The sequence below is a fragment of the Salmo salar genome, unplaced genomic scaffold (assembly GCF_905237065.1).
Source record: "Salmo salar unplaced genomic scaffold, Ssal_v3.1, whole genome shotgun sequence".
NCBI classification, from domain to species: domain Eukaryota; kingdom Metazoa; phylum Chordata; class Actinopteri; order Salmoniformes; family Salmonidae; genus Salmo; species Salmo salar.
In genome coordinates this window covers 122,501-132,500 of record NW_025547611.1, presented here as the reverse complement: position 1 = coordinate 132,500, position 10,000 = coordinate 122,501, and the positions used below count along the sequence as shown (strand labels likewise).

General features: G+C 41.3%; 1 protein-coding gene across 1 annotated transcript in view; it reads left to right on the top strand.

Moving 5' to 3' along the window:
* LOC106598341 (clarin-2) overlaps positions 1 to 10,000 on the top strand; it is a 13,764-nt gene that overhangs the window by 961 nt on the left and 2,803 nt on the right. The gene's annotated exons all lie outside the window — the stretch shown is intronic.

Below are 10,000 nucleotides of genomic sequence, written 5' to 3'. Positions count from 1 at the left end.
TATCTACTACAGACTGTTATGGGGATATCTACTACAGACTGTTATGGGGATATCTACTACAGACTGTTATGGGGGGATATCTACTACAGACTGTTATGGGGATATCTACTACAGACTGTTATGGGGATATCTACTACAGACTGTTATGGAGGGATATCTACTACAGACTGTTATGGAGGGATATCTACTACAGACTGTTATGGGGGATATCTACTACAGACTGTTATGGGGATATCTACTACAGACTGTTATGGGGGGATATCTACTACAGACTGTTATGGGGATATCTACTACAGACTGTTATGGGGGATATCTACTACAGACTGTTATGGGGATATCTACTACAGACTGTTATGGGGATATCTACTACAGACTGTTATGGGGATATCTACTACAGACTGTTATGGAGGGATATCTACTACAGACTGTTATGGGGATATCTACTACAGACTGTTATGGGGATATCTACTACAGACTGTTATGGGGATATCTACTACAGACTGTTATGGGGGATGTCTACTACAGACTGTTATGGGGGATATCTACTACAGACTGTTATGGGGATATCTACTATAGACTGTTATGGGGGGATATCTACTACAGACTGTTATGGGGGGATATCTACTACAGACTGTTATGGGGATATCTACTACAGACTGTTATGGGGATATCTACTACAGACTGTTATGGGGGATATCTACTACAGACTGTTATGGGGGGATATCTACTGTTATGGGGATATCTACTACAGACTGTTATGGGGATATCTACTACAGACTGTTATGGGGATATCTACTACAGACTGTTATGGGGGGGATATCTACTACAGACTGTTATGGGGATATCTACTACAGACTGTTATGGGGATATCCACTACAGACTGTTATGGGGATATCTACTACAGACTGTTATGGGGGGATATCTACTACAGACTGTTATGGGGATATCTACTACAGACTGTTATGGGGATATCTACTACAGACTGTTATGGGGGGATATCTACTACAGACTGTTATGGGGATATCTACTACAGACTGTTATGGGGATATCCACTACAGACTGTTATGGGGATATCTACTACAGACTGTTATGGGGGATATCTACTACAGACTGTTATGGGGATATCTACTACAGACTGTTATGGGGATATCTACTACAGACTGTTATGGGGGATATCTACTACAGACTGTTATGGGGATATCTACTACAGACTGTTATGGGGATATCTACTATAGACTGTTATGGGGATATCCACTACAGACTGTTATGGGGATATCTACTACAGACTGTTATGGGGGATATCTACTACAGACTGTTATGGGGATATCTACTACAGACTGTTATGGGGGATATCTACTACAGACTGTTATGGGGATATCTACTACAGACTGTTATGGGGGGATATCTACTACAGACTGTTATGGGGATATCTACTACAGACTGTTATGGGGGGATATCTACTACAGACTGTTATGGGGGATATCTACTACAGACTGTTATGGGGATATCTACTACAGACTGTTATGGGGGGATATCTACTACAGACTGTTATGGGGGATATCTACTACAGACTGTTATGGGGATATCTACTACAGACTGTTATGGGGGATATCTACTACAGACTGTTATGGGGATATCTACTACAGACTGTTATGGGGGGATATCTACTACAGACTGTTATGGGGATATCTACTACAGACTGTTATGGGGGATATCTACTACAGACTGTTATGGGGATATCTACTACAGACTGTTATGGGGGGATATCTACTACAGACTGTTATGGGGGATATCTACTACAGACTGTTATGGGGATATCTACTACAGACTGTTATGGGGGGATATCTACTACAGACTGTTATGGGGGATATCTACTACAGACTGTTATGGGGATATCTACTACAGACTGTTATGGGGGATGTCTACTACAGACTGCTATGGGGGATATCTACTACAGACTGTTATGGGGATATCTACTACAGACTGTTATGGGGGATATCTACTACAGACTGTTATGGGGATATCTACTACAGACTGTTATGGGGGATATCTACTACAGACTGTTATGGGGGATATCTACTACAGACTGTTATGGGGATATCTACTACAGACTGTTATGGGGGGATATCTACTACAGACTGTTATGGGGATATCTACTACAGACTGTTATGGGGGGATATCTACTACAGACTGTTATGGGGATATCTACTACAGACTGTTATGGGGATATCTACTACAGACTGTTATGGGGATATCTACTACAGACTGTTATGGAGGGATATCTACTACAGACTGTTATGGGGATATCTACTACAGACTGTTATGGGGATATCTACTACAGACTGTTATGGGGATATCTACTACAGACTGTTATGGGGGATGTCTACTACAGACTGTTATGGGGGATATCTACTACAGACTGTTATGGGGATATCTACTATAGACTGTTATGGGGGGATATCTACTACAGACTGTTATGGGGGATATCTACTACAGACTGTTATGGGGATATCTACTACAGACTGTTATGGGGATATCTACTACAGACTGTTATGGGGGATATCTACTACAGACTGTTATGGGGGGATATCTACTGTTATGGGGATATCTACTACAGACTGTTATGGGGATATCTACTACAGACTGTTATGGGGATATCTACTACAGACTGTTATGGGGGGATATCTACTACAGACTGTTATGGGGATATCTACTACAGACTGTTATGGGGATATCCACTACAGACTGTTATGGGGATATCTACTACAGACTGTTATGGGGGGATATCTACTACAGACTGTTATGGGGATATCTACTACAGACTGTTATGGGGATATCTACTACAGACTGTTATGGGGGGATATCTACTACAGACTGTTATGGGGATATCTACTACAGACTGTTATGGGGATATCCACTACAGACTGTTATGGGGATATCTACTACAGACTGTTATGGGGGATATCTACTACAGACTGTTATGGGGATATCTACTACAGACTGTTATGGGGATATCTACTACAGACTGTTATGGGGGGATATCTACTACAGACTGTTATGGGGATATCTACTACAGACTGTTATGGGGATATCTACTATAGACTGTTATGGGGATATCCACTACAGACTGTTATGGGGATATCTACTACAGACTGTTATGGGGGGATATCTACTACAGACTGTTATGGGGATATCTACTACAGACTGTTATGGGGGGATATCTACTACAGACTGTTATGGGGATATCTACTACAGACTGTTATGGGGGGATATCTACTACAGACTGTTATGGGGATATCTACTACAGACTGTTATGGGGGGATATCTACTACAGACTGTTATGGGGGATATCTACTACAGACTGTTATGGGGGATATCTACTACAGACTGCTATGGGGATATCTACTACAGACTGTTATGGGGGGATATCTACTACAGACTGTTATGGGGGATATCTACTACAGACTGTTATGGGGATATCTACTACAGACTGTTATGGGGGATATCTACTACAGACTGTTATGGGGATATCTACTACAGACTGTTATGGGGGGATATCTACTACAGACTGTTATGGGGATATCTACTACAGACTGTTATGGGGGATATCTACTACAGACTGTTATGGGGATATCTACTACAGACTGTTATGGGGGATATCTACTACAGACTGTTATGGGGGATATCTACTACAGACTGTTATGGGGATATCTACTACAGACTGTTATGGGGGGATATCTACTACAGACTGTTATGGGGGATATCTACTACAGACTGTTATGGGGATATCTACTACAGACTGTTATGGGGGATGTCTACTACAGACTGCTATGGGGGGATATCTACTACAGACTGTTATGGGGATATCTACTACAGACTGTTATGGGGGATATCTACTACAGACTGTTATGGGGATATCTACTACAGACTGTTATGGGGGGGATATCTACTACAGACTGTTATGGGGGATATCTACTACAGACTGTTATGGGGATATCTACTACAGACTGTTATGGGGGATATCTACTACAGACTGTTATGGGGATATCTACTACAGACTGTTATGGGGATATCTACTACAGACTGTTATGGGGGATGTCTACTACAGACTGTTATGGAGATATCCACTACAGACTGTTATGGGGATATCTACTACAGACTGTTATGGGGATATCTACTACAGACTGTTATGGGGGGATATCTACTACAGACTGTTATGGGGGATATCTACTACAGACTGTTATGGGGATATCTACTACAGACTGTTATGGGGATATCTACTACAGACTGTTATGGAGGGATATCTACTACAGACTGTTATGGGGATATCTACTATAGACTGTTATGGGGATATCTACTACAGACTGTTATGGGGATTTCTACTACAGACTGTTATGGAGATATCTACTACAGACTGTTATGGAGATATCTACTACAGACTGTTATGGGGATTTCTACTACAGACTGTTATGGAGATATCTACTACAGACTGTTATGAGGGATATCTACTACAGACTGTTATGGGGATATCTACTACAGACTGTTATGGGGATATCTACTACAGACTGTTATGGAGGGATATCTACTACAGACTGTTATGGGGATATCTACTACAGACTGTTATGGGGGATATCTACTACAGACTGTTATGGGGATATCTACTACAGACTGCTATGGGGGATATCTACTACAGACTGTTATGGGGATATCTACTACAGACTGTTATGGGGATATCTACTACAGACTGTTATGGAGGGATATCTACTACAGACTGTTATGGGGATATCTACTACAGACTGTTATGGGGATATCTACTACAGACTGTTATGGGGATATCTACTACAGACTGTTATGGGGATATCTACTACAGACTGTTATGGGGGATGTCTACTACAGACTGTTATGGAGATATCCACTACAGACTGTTATGGGGATATCTACTACAGACTGTTATGGGGATATCTACTACAGACTGTTATGGGGGGATATCTACTACAGACTGTTATGGGGATATCTACTACAGACTGTTATGGGGGATATCTACTACAGACTGTTATGGGGATATCTACTACAGACTGTTATGGGGATATCTACTACAGACTGTTATGGAGGGATATCTACTACAGACTGTTATGGGGATATCTACTATAGACTGTTATGGGGATATCTACTACAGACTGTTATGGGGATATCTACTACAGACTGTTATGGGGGATATCTACTACAGACTGTTATGGGGATATCTACTACAGACTGCTATGGGGGATATCTACTACAGACTGTTATGGGGATATCTACTACAGACTGTTATGGGGATATCTACTACAGACTGTTATGGGGATATCTACTACAGACTGTTATGGAGGGATATCTACTACAGACTGTTATGGGGATATCTACTATAGACTGTTATGGGGATATCTACTACAGACTGTTATGGGGATATCTACTACAGACTGTTATGGGGGATATCTACTACAGACTGTTATGGGGATATCTACTACAGACTGTTATGGGGGATATCTACTGTTATGGGGGATATCTACTACAGACTGTTATGGAGGGATATCTACTACAGACTGTTATGGGGGGATATCTACTACAGACTGTTATGGGGGGATATCTACTACAGACTGTTATGGGGATATCTACTATAGACTGTTATGGGGATATCTACTACAGACTGTTATGGGGATATCTACTACAGACTGTTATGGGGGATATCTACTACAGACTGTTATGGGGATATCTACTACAGACTGTTATGGGGGATATCTACTGTTATGGGGGATATCTACTACAGACTGTTATGGAGGGATATCTACTACAGACTGTTATGGGGGGATATCTACTACAGACTGTTATGGGGGGATATCTACTACAGACTGTTATGGGGATATCTACTACAGACTGTTATGGGGGGATATCTACTACAGACTGTTATGGGGATATCTACTACAGACTGTTATGGGGGGATATCTACTACAGACTGTTATGGGGATATCTACTACAGCCTGCTATGGGGATATCTACTACAGACTGTTATGGGGGATATCTACTACAGACTGTTATGGGGATATCTACTACAGACTGTTATGGGGGATATCTACTACAGACTGTTATGGAGGATACTACTACAGACTGTTATGGGGGATATCTACTACAGATTGTTATGAGGGATATCTACTACAGACTGTTTTGGGGATATCTACTACAGACTGTTATGGGGATATCTACTACAGACTGTTATGGGGATATCTACTACAGACTGTTATGGGGGATATCTACTACAGACTGTTATGTGGATATCTACTACAGACTGTTATGGGGATATCTACTACAGACTGTTATGGGGGGATATCTACTACAGACTGTTATGGGGATATCTACTACAGACTGTTATGGGGGGATATCTACTACAGACTGTTATGGAGATATCTACTACAGACTGTTATGGGGGGATATCTACTACAGACTGTTATGGGGGGATATCTACTACAGACTGTTATGGGGATATCTACTACAGACTGTTATGGGGATATCTACTACAGACTGTTATGGGGATATCTACTACAGACTGTTATGGGGGGATATCTACTACAGACTGTTATGGGGGGATATCTACTACAGACTGTTATGGGGATATCTACTACAGACTGTTATGGGGGGATATCTACTACAGACTGTTATGGGGATATCTACTACAGACTGTTATGGGGATATCTACTACAGACTGTTATGGGGATATCTACTACAGACTGTTATGGGGGGATATCTACTACAGACTGTTATGGGGGATATCTACTACAGACTGTTATGGGGATATCTACTACAGACTGTTATGGGGGGATATCTACTACAGACTGTTATGGGGGATATCTACTACAGACTGTTATGGGGATATCTACTACAGACTGCTATGGGGGATATCTACTACAGACTGTTATGGGGATATCTACTACAGACTGTTATGGGGATATCTACTACAGACTGTTATGGAGGGATATCTACTACAGACTGTTATGGGGATATCTACTACAGACTGTTATGGGGATATCTACTACAGACTGTTATGGGGATATCTACTACAGACTGTTATGGGGATATCTACTACAGACTGTTATGGGGGATGTCTACTACAGACTGTTATGGGGATATCTACTACAGACTGTTATGGGGGATATCTACTGTTATGGGGATATCTACTACAGACTGTTATGGGGGGATATCTACTACAGACTGTTATGGGGATATCTACTACAGACTGTTATGGGGGGATATCTACTACAGACTGTTATGGGGATATCTACTACAGCCTGCTATGGGGATATCTACTACAGACTGTTATGGGGGATATCTACTACAGACTGTTATGGGGATATCTACTACAGACTGTTATGGGGGATATCTACTACAGACCGTTATGGAGTATACTACTACAGACTGTTATGGGGGATATCTACTACAGATTGTTATGAGGGATATCTACTACAGACTGTTATGGGGATATCTACTACAGACTGTTATGGGGATATCTACTACAGACTGTTATGGGGATATCTACTACAGACTGTTATGGGGGATATCTACTACAGACTGTTATGTGGATATCTACTACAGACTGTTATGGGGATATCTACTACAGACTGTTATGGGGGGATATCTACTACAGACTGTTATGGGGATATCTACTACAGACTGTTATGGGGGGATATCTACTACAGACTGTTATGGAGATATCTACTACAGACTGTTATGGGGATATCTACTACAGACTGTTATGGAGATATCTACTACAGACTGTTATGAGGGATATCTACTACAGACTGTTATGGGGATATCTACTACAGACTGTTATGGGGGGATATCTACTACAGACTGTTATGGGGATATCTACTACAGACTGTTATGGGGATATCTACTACAGACTGTTATGGGGATATCTACTACAGACTGTTATGGGGGGATATCTACTACAGACTGTTATGGGGGATATCTACTACAGACTGTTATGGGGATATCTACTACAGACTGTTATGGGGGATATCTACTACAGACTGTTATGGGGGATATCTACTACAGACTGTTATGGGGATATCTACTACAGACTGCTATGGGGGATATCTACTACAGACTGTTATGGGGATATCTACTACAGACTGTTATGGGGATATCTACTACAGACTGTTATGGAGGGATATCTACTACAGACTGTTATGGGGATATCTACTACAGACTGTTATGGGGATATCTACTACAGACTGTTATGGGGATATCTACTACAGACTGTTATGGGGATATCTACTACAGACTGTTATGGGGGATGTCTACTACAGACTGTTATGGGGATATCTACTACAGACTGTTATGGGGGATATCTACTGTTATGGGGATATCTACTACAGACTGTTATGGGGGGATATCTACTACAGACTGTTATGGGGATATCTACTACAGACTGTTATGGGGGGATATCTACTACAGACTGTTATGGGGATATCTACTACAGCCTGCTATGGGGATATCTACTACAGACTGTTATGGGGGATATCTACTACAGACTGTTATGGGGATATCTACTACAGACTGTTATGGGGGATATCTACTACAGACCGTTATGGAGTATACTACTACAGACTGTTATGGGGGATATCTACTACAGATTGTTATGAGGGATATCTACTACAGACTGTTATGGGGATATCTACTACAGACTGTTATGGGGATATCTACTACAGACTGTTATGGGGATATCTACTACAGACTGTTATGGGGGATATCTACTACAGACTGTTATGTGGATATCTACTACAGACTGTTATGGGGATATCTACTACAGACTGTTATGGGGGGATATCTACTACAGACTGTTATGGGGATATCTACTACAGACTGTTATGGGGGGATATCTACTACAGACTGTTATGGAGATATCTACTACAGACTGTTATGGGGATATCTACTACAGACTGTTATGGAGATATCTACTACAGACTGTTATGAGGGATATCTACTACAGACTGTTATGGGGATATCTACTACAGACTGTTATGGGGATATCTACTACAGACTGTTATGGAGGGATATCTACTACAGACTGTTATGGGGATATCTACTACAGACTGTTATGGGGGGATATCTACTACAGACTGTTATGGGGATATCTACTACAGACTGTTATGGGGATATCTACTACAGACTGTTATGGAGGGATATCTACTACAGACTGTTATGGGGATATCTACTACAGACTGTTATGGGGGATATAGTAGCGACTAGCTAACAGTAGTTGTAGTAGTAGTAGTAGCAGCTAGCTAACAGTAGTAGTAGTAGTAGTAGTAGTAGCAGCTAGCTAACAGTAGCAGTAGTAGTAGTAGCAGCTAGCTAACAGTAGTAGTAGTAGTAGCAGCTAGCTAACAGTAGCAGTAGTAGTAGTAGCAGCTAGCTAACAGTGGTAGTAGTAGCAGCTAGCTAACAGTAGTAGTAGTAGTAGTAGTAGTAGCAGCTAGCTAACAGTAGTAGTAGTAGTAGTAGTAACAGCTAGCTAACAGTAGCAGTAGTAGTAGTAGCAGCTAGCTAACAGTAGTAGTAGTAGTAGTAGTAGTAGTAGTAGTAGTAGCAGCTAGCTAACAGTTTTAGGGGGGTTAGTAGTAGTAGTAGCAGCTAGCTAACAGTAGCAGTAGTAGTAGTAGCAGCTAGCTAACAATAGTAGTAGTAGTAGCAGCTAGCTAACAATAGTAGTAGTAGTAGTAGTAGCAGCTAGTTAACAATTGTAGTAGTAGTAGTAGCAGCTAGCTAACAGTAGCAGTAGTAGTAGTAGCAGCTAGCTAACAGTAGTAGTAGTAGCAGCTAGCTAACAGTAGTAGTAGTAGTAGTAGTAGCAGCTAGCTAACAGTAGTAGTAGTAGTAGCAGCTAGCTAACAGTAGTAGTAGTAGTAGTAGTAGTAGTAGCAGCTAGCTAACAGTAGTAGTAGTAGTAGCAGCTAGCTAACAGTAGTAG